Here is a 21,546-nt window from a genome sequence, read left to right on the forward strand (position 1 = left end):
TCCTCCTGGTGCCAGGTACTATAAGTATCATGAACTTCACATAAAGTGTGATTTAAATAGGCCAACCGTACAGGCACTAAAAATGACAATCATAACCCAGGTCTAGTGATTACTTTTCTTGCAGCTGTAGATTTTTAATGAACCTGCCCTCGCTGGGTGCTGATAAAAGTGCTTTCAGCCTAGAAGCTCTTTTTAGCATTTCAGACTGTGAGACCATTCACCTGTTTGACATTACTCTGGCGCTCATTTACCTCACATTTACTTTATTTGATTCAAAGGAAGTACTCCAGCTTTGACAGTCCTGAAGGGAACCGTGAAAGAGTGCTTTTTAACATGACATCTTCAGAAAGCCCAAAGTAACCCAGGAAACCACAACCAAAAGCTATGTTGCTAGAGAAACAAACCATTTCATCCTCTCTCAAAAGGTGAGGGCAGCCGGTTTATTGGAAGGAAAGCTTTGCCCACACTTGAGGATTACCTGACCATTTTTGTGTATATAAGACTTATTTTGGTCTACCAAAAATTGACTCTAGCAAAAAAAATAAACTACTAGACAAATTTCACTTGCAAGTGAGATCTTTAAAAACACATTATCATTTTATACCAATTACTATTTGATATTTGAACGAATATTCAATATTCCTTGTGTATTGAATCTCCTCACAGAATTGTTACACTTGTGTCCACTTACCTGTCAGCTAATATGTCAAAGATCTATTGAGTAAAACAGTCTTGATGAACTGATGTTCAGTGCTTGAGAAACCCTAATAATAGCTTTAAAGACAAATTATGTTTGTCCCAAGGAATATGACTTCTAAGGTAAAAAACAAATAAATAATAAAAATTGGTGGCCTAGGAAACATTTCAGTTCATATTGTTGGATTATAGAAGTCTTTAGTGTCTATCACTAGGGGGCAGTGCAACTCTTTGTGGCTCCAGAATGAATTTATGTTGATGTGGTGGCCTGAGTGCTGTGAACTCTTTCCTTGATTTTCACAGCTCAGATCAATATGCATTATGCAGTTCACTTATATAGATGTGTAATCATTACACTCTCCCTTCTTTAGTACTTCACACACACACACACACACACACACACATATATATATAGATTTACTCTGTGATCATATATAATTTTTGATTCCAATTACCTTCAACATGATTAAGAATGAACATTAAGGTTTGTAGTTGTTACTCATGTTTAGTGAATGCATCATCTAGTTTCATCCTAAAATGAGTTGCAGAGGTCACATGGTTAGTGATAGTATTCTACAAAAGACTGTAGTGTCCTTCAAAATGACATACATGTATGCAGGTCCTTAGCTGTACTATACTATACAGTCAAGTAAATGCAAGAAGAAGATGAATATGCACTCACTTCGTTTTTCAGCTGCATCTTAGTGCTTACATTTTTAAGATTTTGTTTCTGTCTAAACAAAGGTGTTTGTGGAATGAGAGCGCCCAAAGCAATGCCTCATTTTAAGAGTCAATTGCCAGGCATTTTAAATTGAGAGTTAATATTATTAATAAAGTTGAGGGCTTCAGTGTTTGGTTATGCATAATAGAAATAGTCCAATAAAACAAGCACACATACATACACACACAAACATAGAATCTCGTGCATGAAAAATGGATAGGTTAGACAGATGAGGTCAAGCAGCAGTCTCAAGATGCTGTGAGAATGGGTTTAGGTGCCAGAGACCATATGTCAAAAGGAAATTATATTCTCCTTTCTCTCAAGCAACCTCATAGACATTGTACACACGGGACACATTATGAGGGTACCATAAGATGAGGGGCCCAACAGAATAAAATGATCCGAGCATGCTGTTTCTTAGTTTTAATATAACTGTGCTTGGATTGTGAAAATCTGTCATGCAGTCAAATGATTTGGTAAAAAAAAAAAAAAGGTAGTTTGTCAGGTAAAGATATTGAACTAATTGTGGCAAATTTCTACTGATGCCTGCAAGTAAAACATCCCACACTTTCTCTAATAGTTCACAATGTCATGATTAGTTTCAATTTTACAGGTTTAGGCCATTACAACATTATCAAAATGTGTTTCATTAACAATAGTCAGATGGGCAATATTTTGAAGAAATGCACACAGACCAGCCACCATCTATGAACAGAGAAATAATGTGGCTTTATTTATTTCTCAACAAAAGGTTTTATATTAAAATTATGTTTTTAGATTCTATAACTGTTGCCACAATATTAGCCCTATACTAGTTCATTGACATAAATTATGTTTTGACAAATTATTTTTTAAAGAGGCCATGAAATGCAGATTCAGTTCTCAATGCTAGTTAATGAAGTTGACAAATAATTGTAAAAAAAAAAAAAAAAAAAATTCATCTTCAGTTTCACTCTCTGAAAAACAAGGTACGTTTCCGTTTGCAGAAACAGAAGTGAACACCCACTGCTGGGATTGGATAACTTCATTGCACCATATTCATGCCCTCCTTTACCGCATGTTGTATGTTTTGATATTTGAGATGGAAAGTTGATGTAAGGAAATTGAAACAATGCAACCACGGTGATTGCAACAGTTGTTTCAGCCTGATAATTGCTTAATTTTCAGTATATATTTATTAAGTACAATTTAATTGTTGTTTTCAAAAGATTTAAGATTTGGTTTAAGACATTTCATTGTATCTCATTCATTTGCCAGCGGTTAAACATTTATTTTGCAACTTTCATGCTTAGTGGGAGCACTAGTTAATATATATATATATTAAAAAAATGGCAACATGTTCATAATAATTCACAAAACAGTATGTTGTGCAATATGAAGAGCAATTTTATCTTTAATTTGTTTGGCATATTACTAAAAATAAACTTAAGCCATGTATTTCTAATGCTAAAATCTTCACACCTCCATCCATTACATACAACAATGATGTACTGTATGTTAAAGGGCATGTCAAGGACAATCGTGATGTCACAATTCTCCAAATCTCAAATCCGTGTGTTTCAGAAGGATACAAATTAATACCAGTACTTAGTAGTTTTGAGTTCTGAAACTTGCAGTATGTTTTTAATGTAATACTATGTATACTCTCGTAGTATGTTTTTAATGTTATACAATGTATACTCTCATATGAACTTTTTTGATTCTGTCTTTCATGACCACTTTAAATTGATAATGGTTCTAGTTCTTCAATTAAGACACCATCATATTTATATAATAAATATAAAAAGTTTTATATTGAGTATAGCATTTTACACAGCAGGACACCTCCCACTGCAGGACATTTGAAGCTTTTATGCTATCTAGAGAAATTGTTGCAATTGTTTATCCTTTCCGTTTCCACAGAACTCTTCTTATGTTTTTGTTAATCACAGTTAATGATTAATACTGTCATGTCACAAAACAGGCAATTTGCTTAAAAAAACACACAATCTGAATGGGTTGTATTTTTATAGAGAAAGCTATCACAGCAAATTATGAGATCAAAGACAAAGATGATTGTCCTTTTTTAAGATTAAATTTATATGGCAAGTCAATTGCCCATACAGAAGTCTGCACAATTATAAAAGCCTCTAAAGAAACCTTGATAGCCATTCACCTTTCCAGGAATTTTATATGCATTGCAGGAACGTACAAATATCTCATCTTGGCTTTATGTTCAGGCTCTGACTGGCACTTTGCACCTGCAGCTTGACTGTGAAATACTGTTCACCAAAGGTCGATGTGTACCCGACTGTCAAACAGGCCACCCCCGGTGACAGATGATGACGAACTTTCCCAACCTCTGTGCTCAGGAACAAGCCAATCAAGGTGAACAGTGGGAGCTACAGTCACATATCTGCTGGTAGACCTTAATCATCTGGACGAGAGCAGTGTAATCTAGCTGTCTAGCCTCGGTGCAATGATATAGCTTGACATTTGACCTTTGGCCATTGTTAGCTAGAATATTGACACAGGAGTCACCTTTTCTATGTATTAGATTTCCTGTGCTCTCTACGTTCAGAGGAGCATTTTAAATTTATGTGCATTTGTGCCAGACTTTCATTATACATATAATATAATGCAAGGCTACTTTACAGTTTGACATATTGCTTTATAGAGCATTAACCAGGCGAAATGAGACTGGGTTATACCTGTTGTATATGAATATTGCTAGCACAGCACATCCTTTCATTCTTGCTCCATTTCTCTCCTTTTCTATATAAAACTGTCTTGTATAGCACCATGATTCACCGCCTTGTCTTTTACACTTGATCGGAGCAACTGAATAAAATTAGATGTTATGTAATGCGACTGTTTTATTAAGATAAAATCTGACTCTGTCTGTGAAATCCAGGCTAAAGTCTCAAAACCTCATTATGAGATAACGAGCATCAAAGTTTGATTTCAACCATTCATTTCTTACTCAGTCAATTTATGAAGGATGATTTTAGAAAACAGTAAATCTAAAATAATAATAATAAAAATCGACTTTAGCTGGGTTTCCACATGGCAGAGTCACACATGTGTATTTTAAACACCTTCAGCTGAATCGGTTAGTAATGTAGTCCACTGTTCAGTAACTGAAACTACAGGGGAGTTACTTCACCTGATGGACAATATATCTCCCTTAAATGTCCTATAGACTCCCACTGAAGGAGAACCCTGAGACATATCTTTGACTATCATACAGTGAAGAATTAATGAGTAGTTTGTCTTGCTTTCTAGTAGAATTATATAGCATCCATAAAACATTAACTAGCATTAAGAGCATTAACTTAAGATGCAAAATTGTTCAATATTTGTATTTTACAAAGTTTATTTTTCTTACCCTGTTTGGCAAGAATCAGCTGCCTTTACACAGCGGGTTTAAGTTTCAATTAAACTATTACTAAAGTAAATTACAAAAAAAGCCTTAAAGTTATCTTATTTCAACTATTTGCCAAGGCAACGTTTCCCAATTTAGTTTAGTTTAAGTTAAAGTGCTAAAATAACTAAAGCTAAATTTAAATAAAAACTATGCAGACCTATTTTAATAATAATAAAAACTAACAAAAAATGCAGTAAAATAACTAAAACTAGTAAAATGTAATTAAAAATACAATTTAATTTAAAGCTGCAGTAGGTAACTTTTGTAAAAATATATTTTTAACATATTTGTGAAACCTGTCATTATGTCCTGACAGTATAATATGAGACAGATAATCTGTGAAAAAATCATGCTCCTCTGGCTCCTCCCAGTGGTCCTATTGCCATTTGCAGAAATACACCGCTCCCGTTAAGAAACAACCAATCAGAGCTGCGGTCCGTAACTTTGTTTGTGATCAAAATGTAGAAAAATGTATATAATAAGCGAGTATACCATGAATCCATTTTCCAAACCGTGTTTTTAGCCCATTTAACCCATTTTCCTGAATCACTAGGGTGCACCTATAATAAGTGTTTATATTCGGACTATTTTAGATTGCTTCGGGGGTACCGCAGCGGAGTAACCCAGTACCTTTGTGATTCTTCATAGACATAAACAGAGAGAAGTAGTTCCGGCTACGATGTTCTTCCGCAAGACGCAAGCAGTTCTGTTTATTAACCGCTAGAGCGTCAAAAGTTACCGACTGCAGCTTTAAAGGGAATTGAAAATAGTTAAACTATAATAGTTGAATAACACTGCAAGTACTGTGATGTGCCTCTTTCTTTCTTTTGTTTTTGTTTTTCTCTGGTTTCCACTAGATCGTGATGATAAAGAGAAGCACATTTGTGCATCTGGGCCCTATTTTAACGATCTGAAACGCAAGCGTCAAAGCGCGAAGCGCAAGTAACTTTGTGGGCGGGTCTCGGCGCTGTTGCTATTTTCCCGGCGGGATAAATCGCTCTTGCGCCTGGCGCAAATCTAAAATGGGTTGGTCTGAAGTAGCTTCATTATTCATAGTTGTGGTTTGGGCGTAACGTGAAATAAACCAATCAGAGCGTCATCCAACATTTCCTTTAAAAGCAGGTGCGCAAGTTCCATTATGGATTGCTATTATTATGGCGTATTTACCAGGCGCACGCCAGGAGTGGTTCACAGCCAAGGAGACTGGTGTTCTTGTAAGAGCAGTGAAATACAGAGAAGTTGTGTTGTATGGGGAAGGGAGAAACATACCCAGAATAGCGTCATGATTTCCGTCATCTCGTGTGTTAATATTTTTTTAGTGTTAGAATTTATGATTTGCAAAAATAACTGTTGCATCTGTGTAGATTACATGAGCAAAGTGTATGCGCGTTGTGCACGCTATACATTATGGTCAAGCATGCGCCCCTAAAATAGCATAATGAACAACGCGCAACGCGCCACTGACTTTAGACTAGTTTTTTGCTGGTCAGTGGCACAATTGTTTAATGGAACAGCAAAATAGCACCAGGGATTGTTTGCGCCGGAAGACGCCTCCTTTTTTGCGCTGAACCGCCCAGGGAGCGCAAGTTCATTCACTAGTTTAGCGACGTGCTTCTGTGGAGGGAAAAGCGCGCTTTGCGCGGGTGCAAAATAGGAATGACACATGCGTCGGTGTACAAAGTAAATTGCGCTGGGTGCAAGATAGGGCCCACAGTCTTTTAAACATACAGCTCCCCTTGCTCTTCAAAAAAATAAAAAAGGTGTCTTATAATAAGATTTGTTAGATGTTTTAATTCTTTAGATTTTTGCTCGAAATCAGACAAAACAAAACAATGTGCCAAAGAGAACAAGTAAAAAAAATCACTGTTGTGATCACTGTGGTCACATGGTGGTGACTTATAGCAATTTCTTCAGAAAATGAAAGAATGTAGTTTCTCTTTTATGTTGAAACACTGTTGCCCACTATAGCTCCTGGTTATTGTAATCAAATATTGGAAACCAACAAAAGAAATTAAATATGCATGTCAAGAAACAGCTGGGCGAAACGGGGTCATGAAACATTTACCACCCCATGTGTAAAGCTTGGTATGCCGTGCTGAAAGAAAAAAACAAATAACTACAGGGGAGAGTAGGATGATAAATCTGCCCTCATTTCAATTTCAATCATGCACTTTAGCAGGCAGATGGAAATTAATATCTCAGCTTTTGGTCTGAAGCATGTTTTAATTTCAATACAACAAGCTATAAACCATTCAGCAACACAATGAAATATGATTGGCTTAATAGAGGCAGGGCTCATGAAGCTTGTGCAGGTAAGAAAAAAAAAATTTCACAAGTACTGCCTTTCTGAGTTTTACTATTTAACACCCAAACACTCCTGAGATTCATTCTCAGTTCAGACTAAATCCCTGACATGTGCCAGTGACACTGAGGCCTAAATCTCTAGAATTTGTTATTTTTCACTAGCAAAAAGTGCTGTAGACCGTTCAAGGCCCAGTGTAAAGTGAAAATAGCAGGGGAGCTGTTGAGCTCAGTGTACTAATGATGTCCATCTGTCCTTGCCGCGAAGTGCTATGTCAAGCATGAGTTCTCTGTTAAAAACTCTCTTTTTATCTTTACTGTCTTTCTTAAGCACTCAACTTCAAGGATTTAAATGCTGTTATCAAAATCACTTTCCCTTTACTTTTGAAAACTATGCATAAAACAAAATACCCCATAGTCCCTGAGAGACAGATATCGTTTAATCTCAGTGAATTTAAAAATTGGGAATTTAATTGAGAATTGAGATGAATTGAGTCACACCTGTCTCTGTGACAGCCCTAAAAAAGAGAAAAAAAGTCATGGCAGCCGTTCAGAAATGCCCTTTGACTGATCGTTTTTCGCCTTCAGGTTTGCTGATAAATATATTTTCTGGATCTCATTGCACTGGGTGCAGGGGCGCTGCTGAGGATTTTGGGCCCCATGAAAAGAATCTTGACAGGGCCCCCAACACAGCTGAGAGTTTTTTCATATTAATTTACATAAAATCATGCTCTTTTATGGTATTTTGACTATCATTCTCATATATTTAAGTCAATCAGACAATTGAACTCCATCCCATGTCCATCCACACCTGTAATTTGTCCTCTGTAATACTGCACTACTTCAGTACTGTATAATGTATATACTGTGCATAGCTGTACATGCACTCTAAATACTGCTGGGTTATTTTTTAACCCAAAATGCTGGGTTGAGTCTGTTGGGTCATTTTGTTGGGTTATTTTATTTATTTTTAAACACTTTTGGGTAGTTTCAGTTTACCAGGTGTTGGGTTAAACCTGCTGGGTTGCGTCGCTGGGTTGTTTCAGGCCAGCGCTGGGTTATTTAAGGCGCCTTGAAGCTGTTTAAATCGCTCCCCAACTGTCATTTTGGAAGAACAACGGGGCAAAGACACAGCTTTCAACTATTTTAAGGTAAGTTTATTTAATGTTTTCATTAATAATTATTTTAAGTTGGCAGAATTATAACCTTTTTGCGGCTACAATACTGTTAAACTTCTACAGGCCAACATTATTTACGTTAAATGATGAACAGTTTACCTCAAACGGCCAACCTACGTTACGTGACTCGCATAATCGTGTTAAGGTATCTGAGACGACAGATTAATACAGTTTTATTAAGTTTCAGACAGTTACAGATGGCTGAAATATGCGAATACCTGTGAAAATAGAGGAAAAAGTTGTTTCTGACACTGAAAAACGAATTTAACATTTAAGTGAGTGAAATGAGTTCAAAAAGCGAATACTACTTTCTGCTCTAATGTAAACGCCTGCAGTTGTCCATATCGACATGTAAATCATACAATTACGTACGATACAGTCGGACCGCAGGTCTAAAAGAACCGACGATCCGGTTCAAATAAACCGGTTCAGTAATTCTCGAACAAAGTGATTCCCGGAAAAGAATCGGCGTCTCTTCAAAGTGCGCGCACGCACAGCGAGGGCCGCGTTAGTGAGGTGATTTGATGCTTGTGTGGTTTATAAAGTATTTTTACATACAAATTATAATTCAAAATGTGTTTTTTTCCTGTCAGAAAAGCACATGGATACATTTGTGAGAGAAAAACTCGTCAAATGCAGTCTTATTGAGGCGTCTAAAGGTAAGTTCGTGTTTATCAACTAACGTTATATGGACTGTTTTAAAGCTGCGGAGTAACACAGTAAGTTACCTACGTGACTTGTCATAGAAATGTCTGTGTGCGCGCATGCAGTGTGATCTCCCTTATCTGTGCCAGTGACTGTGTGTGTTTGATATAGCCAGCATATTAACATAAAACTGTGATGTATAATGACTGGAACATCCCATTGATTAGACAGTTTGAAAGCACACCTTTCAGCCAATCACTATATCATATTCTGCTTCTGTAGACCAACTCATAGGTGAATATCACAAATAATCATGATTGGTCAATTTCATGATTAACTTCACACAGTTAATTGAACTTTTTTTTAAAATTTATTTTAAAGGTCTGAACAAACCTGGAATTCCTTAACCGAACAGAGTCCACAAAACCCCATCCAATTGTTGTGGCGATTTAAAAATGCCAGCAGATCTCTTAGGCATTATCATAATCAATGGACAGGTAAGGATATTCTGGACTATTTTCAAAAGGAATTGCAAATTGTATATTTAATTGCATTTTTCCACATGTTGATGCATACATTGTGACATAGTCCAGATGCAATTAAAAAGCATTTGAATTTCAGATGCTTTACACAGAAAGCTGTCATTTTGTGTCAAGTGTGGGACTATACTATGGGGCGTGTTTTTTATTGGGATATATTCTGTAGTTTTTACCCCAAATCTCTCACTGTTTGCACTCTGATGCACGTCAGCAAAACAACATTGCAGTTCTACTCTTATTTACTTATTTGCATCTTACCTTATATTTTATTCCTCAGGTGAAAAGCATTTGGTTAATTGTGAATATTGACCAATAGTACCATGTGGCACTAACTGTTAGCAGGGGATAGTAGCTGCATTTGGGGTAAAAATGACAGAATTATTTATTGTGTGAGGTGCCAAGAATATAGGGAGATCCGGGTTGCACTGTCTGTTCTTTATCACACATCTCTCGGAGCGGCAGATGCCTTAAGTAGTGCCTTAACCTCCATTGTTCAAAGCATTTGGCACAATTGTCTTTGAGTGATGTCACCTCCCAATACAAACACTCTCCATAGTATGGTCCCACCACTGACAAAAATTGACAGCTTTCAATGTGAGGCATTTTAAATTCAGATGCTACAGTAATTGTGATTCCATTTGTGTTTTCTCAGGTAACATGTGCGAAACAGTGAAAAAACAGACGTGGTAATTCATAAAACCTCATGTACTTGTTCTTATGTTGCATCTATGCTAACATTAGTCTGTTTCTCTCTTATTCCGAGGTCACCGTAGCCACGAGATCCAGTCTGTGTCCAGATCAGAGGGTCACTGCAGTCACCCGTATCCAGTACGTATCCAGACCAGATGGTGGATCAGCACCTAGAAAGGACCTCTACTGCCCTGAAAGACAGCGGAGACCAGGACAACTAGAGCCCAGATACAGATCCCCTGTAAAGACCTTGTCTCAGAGGAGCACCAGGACAAGACCACAGGAAACAGATGATTCTTCTGCACAATCTGACTTTGCTGCAGCCTGGAATTGAACTACTGGTTTCGTCTTGTCAGAGGAGAACTGACCCCCAACTGAGCCTGGTTTCTCACAAGGTTTTTTTCTCCATCCTGTCACCGATGGAGTTTTGGTTCCTTGGTTTTCCTTAGTTTGAGACAATTAATATCAAGCGATATCATCGACTTGATTGTACAGAGGGACGATACATCACTGAATCAATGATGAACTGACTTTAACTGAAAAGTGAGTGTTTACTTTTGTTTCTTTGCATTATTACACACTATTTTCCTATTTAATACTGTAAAGCTGCTATGATGCAGTATTTGATTAATATGACAGGCTTATTACTCATAATACATGGAAAATACAGCTGCAAATGGACTTTGCTTTTCTATTTGAAATTTGGCAGTCACTGTGCATTCATGAATGCATCAAGTAGTTTTTGTTCAGTGTTTTTGTTCAAGATTTGCAATTGTGTTTGGATTATGTCACAATTTGTCACATGTGGAAAACGCAATTGAAAATATAATTTGCAATTCCTTTTGAAAATTGTCCTTCCATAGACAGGCTCTATAGCAGACTACACTGCTCTCAGGTGTAGATCTTTGCTTCAGAGCTTAAGTGTTTGACAATAGTACACCCAAAAATGAAAATTGTTAATTATTCACCCTGGTCTGAAATCTCTCGAATATCATCGAAAATATCTTAACTTTGTCTTCTGAAGATGAACGAAGGGCTTACGGGTTTGTAACAACATGAAGTTGAGTAAAAAAAGACATAATTTTCATTTTTGGGTGAACTATATGTTGAACTACACTAAGCAGTGCACATCTACCTACATAGGAGTCTTTATATACTTGATATAAATTTAAGGACATCTTTAAATTTAAAGAATGTTAATTGTTAATGTCATTTCAACAAACCCACTTTTTTTCTTGTGAAATGTTGGGTAACATACTGTCGACCCTTTGCCTCTTTCACTTCTCTTATTTTTTTCTCTTTCCGTTTTTGACTTCCAGATTTTTCAGGCATTTTCACATCCTCTGTCAAGTTGAATCTGCCGGCGCTATTGTGTTGCCTTGGTTACTGGATACAATTTGGGCGGACTAAACCATTTTATGATAATCGAGAGGGGGAGAGGGGCCCACGGACGTTTGTGTTTCCTAAACAAATACATTTTTTGACACCAGGAAACTGCAAATAGAATAATTTAAAGTTAATAATTTTTACTATCAAATATTTTTTTTTAGCACCACAATTTTATTGGGGGCTTCTCTGGGCCCCCTCTTAGTCATGGGCCCCGAGAATCGTCATCGTTTACCCCCCCTTTACAGCTCCCCAGTCTGGGTGTGAAGGTTGTTTATTGAGTTCATAACTCATTTTGCTTAAACATTTTCATCTGGTCATTACAACCTTCATCAGTTCATCTTCTAAATTGTTTGGGCTGTTTTGATGCTGTGCCAGTTCTAAGTGATTTTTATGATGCTGTCATGACTTATGTTGTTGTAATGGGCATTTCAATGGGCATGGAACCAAGTTAGGCCTAAATCACAGGCATGATTTAAAGCTACAGATTAGGTGGGGCATTTGACTTACTGACAGTGGAGCGATATAAAATGTCACAGTCTCTGAAATTTACATTTACATGATATCATTTAGCAGATGCTTTTATCCAAAGCAACTTACAAATGAGGACAACAGAATGAGCTGCCACTACTAGCACTAACTTACCTTACCCACCGCCCAAAATACTGCTCTAGAACAAATAATTAAGAAGATTAAAGATTACCCATCCAAAACTATTTAGATCTCATGTTTAACCATATTAAAAGGCAGATTCCCGAAGGACTGGCTGTGGTAAAGCTAACATTAGACTGGAACAGCTGATGCGGCCTGGAGCTAACGTCAACATCTCCGAAAGCACTTAAGACATTTTTAAAAATAGGTGCTATATTTACAAATAAATGGCGTATTTTAATTTTATAAAACTACATTTACATCCAAAAATATTTTTAAAATACAGTTCGACACATAAAAAGAGAAATATTTGCGTTATTTGCGTGTGCGCATGTGTGGAGTATGTGACCAATGGTCACTGTGAAATTTATCCCAAAGACTCATTCTGAACTAGAGCATATTACAGTATATTCTGTGAAAATAACTATTCACTGTAATAAATTGTGCTCTATTACATAAAATATTACTTAGTGTGCACATTGAATGACGAAATTTCCGAGACTGGAATGAAAAGGTCTTCAGTTCCCACTGTGAAACTAACTGGAAACTCCTTTAGGAGCCTGTGAAAATGTGCATATGCGCACAGAATCAAATTAATATTTTCAAACTGAATTTAATTAATTCACATGGCTTGGATTTAAAACACATGTAATTCATATAAAACCAATTAATATTTATTAATTAAAATAAAAAACTAAATTTAAATGGATTCATTTAATTGGGGCCATAATCACTTTTTTTCAGTGCACAAAAGGGCAATAATATGTAAGTTCTATGAGAATTTTTTTTTTTTTTTTATAAACTAAATGAAAACAAGTAGATAGAATAAAAAAAATATGGGGAATGCTTGTGTTGGAGTGTCTTTTTTATTTTATTTTTTTAATTAAAAATGAAACGTGTCAAAAGACAATGCTAGTGTTAGAGGGTCATTTTTTATAATAAATAACAAGTAAACAAGAAGATAGCATAGAAAAAAGAATAGAGGATGCTAGTATTAGAGGCTTTTTTTGTAAAGAAAACATTGTAAAAATAGAAAAAGATTAGAGTGCAAGAGTTAGTTTAGGTTATCTGAGTTGGTCAAGCAGACAAGTAGGAGGATGATTGGAAAATATGAGTTTGGAGACTTCTGCTTCAGAAAGTGGAGAGAAGAAGTGTATGTTTTCTGGTAAGAGGTGTTTGACAGTTTTTAGTGTGGAAAATTGTGCAATGATGGTTGTAATTTTATTAAATGTGGCAAAGTCATCAGGTGTTAGAGTTGATGAGGAGGAGGACAAAGAAGGGAGTAAAATGTTTTAAAGGTATTTTGCGAATTGTTTATTTTGTTGTGATAGTATGTCATTTTAGCAGTGGAGACATTAGCAGAGAAGGAAGAGAGGAGTGACTGATGAACACGAACATAGGATTTTTCATTTGACACATATGGTTTCTGCAGCCCTAAGCTTTGAACGATGGTTGTGGAGAACACAACGTTCTGGCCTGGAAGATCAGAGAGTGTCAGTAGCACTGTTAGTACAGAATAAATACACTTACATGCTGCTTTTAACTTCCGCTGATTGACTGCTTCTCTTAAACACTATTTCTTTACACTGTTCAAGTCTTTTGCTGGTGCTTGAACATGCTTTACTGTTTATCAAAACAAAGAGCCAAGCAAGCTCATGAAACTGACAAGGGACGCGATACAGCATGAGACCAAGTGCAACTATGATATGATCAGATTGAATTTATGTGTTCCCTTAATACATTCAGTAAAACATTTTAAGGTCTTACATTTCCCTTTCCAGTCAAAAAGATCATTTAGCATTACTAAGCGGCTGAAGTAGCTTATTCTGTTACATTTTACTGTCTGAAGGATGAAAACATGTTTACTTGGACAAGCTTTTATAGTTAGTTCAAAGATAAGCTTGACAATGGTTTTTAAAATCTCCATTGTGACTTTATGGTCCAAGAGATCTTTACTAACATCATAAATCAACCTCAGGTGGAAAAAAAAAACCTTTTGTGATATGACCCCTTTGTGTTGCACCTGATTCCTGAACCTTGTTTGCTTTTCTCGGTTGGTTTTCCCCTTTTTCGGTTTCTTTCTTTCCACATTTCCTTGCTATCCAGGGTTTTATATCTCCTGTGTCTCGTTCTCATGTAATGCAGCAGTGGAGCATGATCTCTCCTCCTGCCTCGGCTGTGCTCGTCCACATTACTTTTCACAGCTTGTCATTTCTCACTGCTGGTCGACATAACCTTCAGAGTAAATGCTCAAACGTGTATCTCTGCCTCCCATTCTCCGTCCTTTTCTTCGTGTAATCTTTAACTTCAACCTGTGTTTTGAGGATCAATGTCTCCTGTTGTTCTGTTTGTTTTGCCGCTGACTCTCTGTCTGTCTTAGTAATCTGGACCATGCACCCACAGCATGTAAAGGCTTTATCATCAATATCCATCTGACATCCATTCACGTTCCCTGTTATTTCTTCTCATCTGTCTGTGAGTGGGAATGCATCCCTGTTAGATCACTTGAGAAGCACACAGACGGTTAACAGCTGGTGTCATATTTATTTTAGTCCTTTTTGTTGAGACTGTCCATCTAATGATGGTTAGAATGACTGTAATGGCTCCAAATGAGATCTGATAAGAGATGATGGGGTTGAGGGAACTGAGAAATACCTCTGACTGCCTGTGATGGTTGAAGGCCGTGTGAAACCATGTTAAATAATTTTGGCTATGTTATTTAAGTGGAACAGAGACAGAACATAGCTGTTTTTTAAAAGAAAGAGAACATATTTAAGTTCCTTTGTGTTTTGCATTTCTTGTCCTGTCTTTCTAAATTGAAATGTGCAGCTAGTGCTTTTGAAGTACACATTTGAGCTTTCATTCCTTTGGAAAAACAGCAGAAGAGATCATTTTCAGCAGATGGTGTGCAGTGATGTTATGGAAACCTTGAGTGCTGTCCTATGGTAGATCATATGTGACATGAATCTTAATAAAACATATTTTTTCACTACAAAATCAAAAGAAAAAAATCAGAAATTATATTTGAATACACGTCCCTGAACTGAAGATATCCTGTCTGGTCAACTTTTATTTTTTTATTGTAATTTGTTTTTGATTATTAAAATTTAGGAAAATAAATACTACAAGTATGCATTCTTACAATTATAGAACAAAATGCCAAAGTCTCTTCTAGGTTGGCCTACAAACGTAATGACTGTAAAGTTCTGTTCGAAATATTTGCTTGTGTTGCTCTGTTCTCACACAAAGCTATTGAAAGATGTTGTAAATTGTGGGCTCCTTTTATTGTTTTATTGTTCCGTTTATGTTTTTTTTCCCCAGTGTTGTTATTGATAACAAAAACTTAAACTATTAAAAACTGTAAATTAAAATACTATATATATATATATATATATATATATATATATATATATATATATATATATATAGTATGTACAGTGCATGAACAGTTCTCTCTCCACCTTCAATACCACGACTTAGGTGCCCTTGAGCAAGGCATCGAACCCCCAACTGCTCCCCGGGCGCCGCAGCATAAATGGCTGCCCACTGCTCCGGGTGTGTGCTCACAGTGTGTGTGTCTGTGTTCACTGCTCTGTGTGTGTGCATTTCGGATGGGTTAAATGCAGAGCACAAATTCTGAGTATGGGTCACCATACTTGGCTGAATGTCACTTCACTTTCACTTTCACTTTCACTTTCATATATATATATATATATATATATATATATATATATATATATATATATATATATATATATATATATATATATATATATATATATATATATATATATATTACATGTAAAACTTTAATCTTTTTACAAACTGATATAGTTTGTCCACTGAACAAAGAAAGTCATACAGGTTTGGAATGACAAAATGATGAGTAAATGACAATGAGTCAATGATGACAATATCTTCATTTTTGGTGAGCTATACCCTTAAATGTGATTTGACATCACATGTATTTAATTCTGGCATACATTCGAAAAGAACATAACAAAGAGTCTTAAAATAATATCATTGGTGAGGGTGAGTAGATCAAATCCATATTGATTTTTTTGTGTTTACCATTCTTCTGAATACGGTATAAGACCTTGCAACAATATATAATAATAAAAAGTTTTGGGGAAAACTGGCCTTGTTGTAATTATAGAAAGTTTGTTGCAATATGAACAAGACCAGATACAGACATCTACAGGGAAATTTATTTTTGCCTTTATTTGATAAGATTCTCCATTGCTATTGATTGCTTGATTGCGATGCAACTAAAGTGCAGGTTAATCAGCAGACTCTCTGTGGATCTGCACTGTCGGCCATTAGTATTCATACAGGTCAATGGGCTGCTAATCTATAAGGCCTCCAATATCTACCCACTGGGAAGTTGTATAATGACATTCCATTAATATTCATAACACAATCTAAAGGAGGTATATCTCTGAAAGCTGTGTGTTTACAGAGGTCATATCAGGTGCAGAAAAAAAGCTTTAACATGTATTAATAGAAAAACATAAAAAAGCTTTATGGATTCTGTGATTTTAATTGAGGTCAATGTGCAAGGCAAATAATAGAAAATAACTGTCATTCAAAGCAAATGTTAAAATAAAATAGGACTATTTTGAATGTATTTGGAGTTTCGCTGATGCACACCTTTGGGACTTGGTGATTCTGGTTATCAGCGCTCTCTCATTTCCTCATAGATATGTGGGCATCAGACAAATTGAATAAATAATGCTGGAATGAAAGATAAAACACTGCTTTTCCCCTTCGGTCCAGCTTATTTTTAAGAATATGAGAATATGATTTCCATTTAGATTTTTTTTTTACTATTTTAATAATTAATATTATTTATTTCTGTGCTGCAAAGATACATTTTTTCAGCAGCCATTACTCCAGTCTTACTTTTTTCACATCAATCTACAATCTATACACCATAATGACAAAGAAAAAAAAAAAACAGGCTTGTGATAACTTTATTTTATTAAAAATAAAATATACTACATTAAAAATGTATTAAAAATAAAAACTGAAATGATTACACAGCATAAGTATTCACATATATTTCTGTGCCACTTGAAATTTAGCTTAGGATCATTTGTAGATGTCACTTACTCTTTGAGTGGTGTTAACCTTTGGCAAATTCAACTGGTTGTGATTTGGAAAGGCACACAGCTCTAAATAAAAAGGTCTAACAGATGAAAATGCTTATCAGAGCAAAAACCAAGAACTGAGTTCAAATGAACTGCCTGTAGAGACAGGACAGAAAAAAGGACCTTTGTTAGAGTGGTGACCAAACAGGATGATGGTTACTTTAGTTAACCCATGGTGGGTAGGCCAAACTCAATCTTCTCCTCAGTGGAGAATAGTAAAAAAAAAAAAAAAAACACTTAGAATTCGCAAGAAACCATCTAAAGGACTATCAGACTGTGAGTTTCTGGTCTGATGAACCCCAGTTCCAAGCATCATATATGGAAGAAAGCAGGCACTGCTTATCACCTGAACAGCACCATCCCAACATTCCCAACAGTAAAGTGTGGTGGGAGCAGGGGACTCGTCAGACTAGAAGGAAAGCTCAGCTCAGCAAAATATAGATAAAAAGCTTTAATGAAAACAGACTGGGCAGAAGGTTCACCTACCAACAGGACATTGACTAAAGCACACAGTAAGAGTGGCTTATGGACAACTCTCTGAATGTCCTTGAGTGGCCCAGCCACAGCGTGGGCTTCAACCCAGTCAAATATTTCTGGAGAAACCTGAAATGTCTTTTGGACCCCATCCAACCTGACAGAGCTTGAGAGGCGAGGAGTAGAATGGCAGATAATTGCCAAATGCAGATACGGAAAGCTTGTTGTATCATTCCCAAAAAAGATTTGAGGTGGTAAAGCTGTTTTAACTAGGTTATGGATATTTAAGGTTATGGATATTTATGCAAATTAAAGGGGTGGTTCACTGGGTTTTTTCTAGGCTTGATTGTGTTTATGGGGTGCAGTCTAATGTTGTTATGCTTTGTTTAAAAAAATAACTCATTATTTTTCACATAATTTACCTTTATTCCACAATGATCTGTCCCTTCTCTCACAGACGCCTTGATTATTTCCTGTTTTTATGAAGCCCCTCCCTCAGAAATACGCGATGGGCTGAGATTGGTCAGCTGACTCAGTGTGTTGTGATTTGCTAAACTGCCTCTAGAGCATGTCTAAACACACCACCCCTCAAGCTCAGAATGTGCTCTAGTTGTGTAGTAAACCATGACGTCCTCTATATCAATTTGAGCACAATTGAGACGCAGAGAATATTAATGAAGAGGATCACGCAGAACCTGTGCAAGCACAGCTTAATGTTTGTTTGTTGTTGTCTCATACTTCCAGATATGCTGTTGTTTGTAAATGCTACTGCTTCTGTTTGCTTTTAATATATGGTTTATTCTTTTAACACAGCATGTATAATGCTTCTCATTGCTATGTGAAAATAAGTGTTAAGTGCACCCCTAATTTTCTCTTCTTCTTCCCTAAAGCAGCACAACATGGCCACGCCCCTTTGTTGCGTGTTCCTGGGGGCGGAGTTTATCTGGGTTCTTGATGTTCTTGTTTATGCTCAAACAGCAACATTACACACTAACTAACCTTGAAAAAGTGAAATCGCAATCAACCACCCCTTTAAAGTTGCCACAAATCCGTCATAATGTTGTATAGAGTGTTGATTGATGTATTGCAGTTAATGATTTCTGTCTGGTCAAGGTTCGGGGTCAATCTTAAACACTAAGAAACATTTTAAAATACAGTTTTATCCTCTATGCAGTGATGGCAGTGTGTTGCCTAGCCAGATGTATCCCAGGATGCTTGATTAAATTCACACCCCAGTCTCCAGTCCCAATGGAGTGTGCAGACCAAGCCCTAGTGTACATGTGTGCAGAAAACTTAAGCCTTTACCAGCTGCTCAGGGAACACAAGACACTCACATTTCATTGCAATTCTCATCTGGCTGTGATGCAGAAAGTAGGGCACACAGAAAAAGCCCTAGCATTAACCCTGATGGAGAAAAGGCACTAGTGCTATATTTACTCACATCAAGCTCTTTTATCTCAGTAACATTTTTCATAATGAAAGCTACACTGAAATAGAAAACCGTCAAACCGAAATGTGCAGTGTAAATGCATTTTAAAGGAACAGTTCTCCCGAAATGAATATTTGCTGAATATGTAGGCTACTGTACTTACCCTCAGGCCATCTAAGATCTTGATGAGTTTGCTTCATCATCAGAACAGGTTTGAAGAAATTTAGTATTACATCACTTGCTCACCAATGGATCCTCTGCACTGAATGGGTGCCGTCAGAAGGAAAGGCATAACATCTGATAAAACATTACAGTAATCTACAAGTAATCCATTTATATCCAGTCCATCAATTAATGTCTTGTGAATTGAAAAGCTGCCTGTTTGTAGTAAAGAAATTCATTATCAAGGCATTTTTAATTTCAAACTGAGTCTTCTATCTATAATATTGCTTTCTCTTGTGAAAAAGTCATCTTATCTTAATCAGGAGAGAAACATTCATGGATCAAGTACAGTTTACACATGATAATAGTACAAAATGGTTATAAACAAATGTCAGTGGATTATAATGTGAGAGGACAACAGGGGATGGACTTTTTCACTAGAGGGAGCATTATTATGGATTATGGACTGGTATTTTTCCCAGAAGGAATTAATTGATGGACTGGAGTCATGTGGATTACTGTGATGTTTTTATTAGCTGTTTGGAGTTCTTCTAAATTTCTTCTAAATAAAACTCATCAATATCATCAATGAGGGTGCTTTTCAAAAGGTACACTTTTGTACCTATTAGCTACGGTGTACACTTTTAAGTATTTATATAATTTTGAAAAGGTACTGCCCCAGTCATAGTTTTCGTACCTTTATTTCTGAGAGTGTTGGATGGCCTAAGGGTGAGCCGAGAAAAACTTTAAGAAAAATGCATAGGCAAGTCAGGATTTTCAAACTTTCTGATACGCTTTACAAGGGAACCTCTGTGTGTTTGATGGAGCAAGTAGAGCTTATAGATCTTGTTTTAAATATCCTCAATCAAATTATTTATATGCTGTCATATTAAAACATTTCCCGCTGACTAAGTTATTATTCTTTTCCGAACCTTAGCCTCAGGCTCATATTTCTCATATATGCAGATGAGGATATGGAATTTAAATGATATACACCTTTACATGCAGTTATCTGACACCTCAAACTAGAAGTCCCTGGTGCTGTTGGTAACATTTCCCTGTCACTTTGGAGCTGTATCTAAGGTCTGTTTGTTTAATAGGAAAAATTGTTTGAGTAGTAGCAAGGATGCATTTCCAGGAACATTTTTCTGGAGAATATGTTGAGTACAAATGCGTAAAGATGCATCATGTTTTTATATTTTGTACCCAGCTTTACGGGGAACCCATTAGTCATTCTCTTGACAGCAAATCAATTGGAATAACATTTCTGAGCCACACTAAGAAATTTTTACTACAAAGAGCGAAAACAAAAATGTAAATGTTTTTTTTATTTGTTTGTTTGTTTATTTATTTATTTTGTGGCAAAGTGTCTTTTTTTTTTTTTTTTTTGCCACGGGCATATTGTAAGCTGTTCTTAATACTCACGTTCTGTAATAAATTAGGGCAGACAATAAAGTGACTCCTCAAGAACTGTCATTATAAACGTCATCATCTTTCTATTTTACTCTCTCACACTCTCTTTAATTCCCCCCATAAAGAAAAAATTTAAAAATTGAAGTCTCAAGACAAATACATCTCTGACAATATTCCGGAACCATTAGAGGGAAAGAAATGTCCACTTTAGGATCACTTGATATAATAGAGATGCTGAAATCTGAGGAAGAACGAGTACATGACTATAAGCACTCAGTAAGATTCTCAGTGCAATGAAGAGACAATTTTAATTTTGGTTTGCATTGAATTTGAAATTTTCGCTATCAATATTTAGAGAAGGTAGGTAACTGTTACAATACATAAATGGAAATTTATTATGCAGTGTTCATAGTTTAGCTATATTCTTAGATCCAATGCATATGCTTGAACAGTTATGAAAATGTATTTTGGGTGCCAAAATCTTTTCACCTTGGTGATTTGTAAGATTACACACAAAATAGATGACTTCTTTAAATTCAATCAGAAAACAAAATGCATTGAGCAATTTGTATAATAATATGAAGGCGAACTACTGTGATGGATTGTTTTCTTGCTCAGCCGCAGATACTTCTCTCTGTTCTTTGACCAGGTAAATAAAAAAAAGGCTTGTGTCTAAATATTAAAGACCTTTATGAATCAGCCACA

At 36.1% G+C, this 21,546-nt stretch overlaps 1 protein-coding gene and 1 long non-coding RNA gene across 3 annotated transcripts in view; one reads left to right on the forward strand and one right to left on the reverse strand.

Moving 5' to 3' along the window:
- LOC113109348 (myb-like protein U) overlaps window positions 1-21,546 on the reverse strand; it is a 972,647-nt gene that overhangs the window by 292,138 nt on the left and 658,963 nt on the right. The gene's annotated exons all lie outside the window — the stretch shown is intronic.
- On the forward strand, window positions 8,897-10,305 carry LOC113110073 (uncharacterized). Of its 2 annotated transcripts, none has more exons than XR_003293054.1 (3): window positions 8,897-8,961; window positions 9,329-9,444; window positions 10,260-10,305. It is a non-coding gene; the product is annotated as an uncharacterized LOC113110073 (long non-coding RNA). The 2 variants fall into 2 exon arrangements; XR_003293053.1 differs by having other exon boundaries at window positions 10,250-10,296.

Source organism: Carassius auratus, chromosome 1, assembly GCF_003368295.1.
Source record: "Carassius auratus strain Wakin chromosome 1, ASM336829v1, whole genome shotgun sequence".
NCBI classification, from domain to species: Eukaryota; Metazoa; Chordata; class Actinopteri; order Cypriniformes; family Cyprinidae; genus Carassius; species Carassius auratus.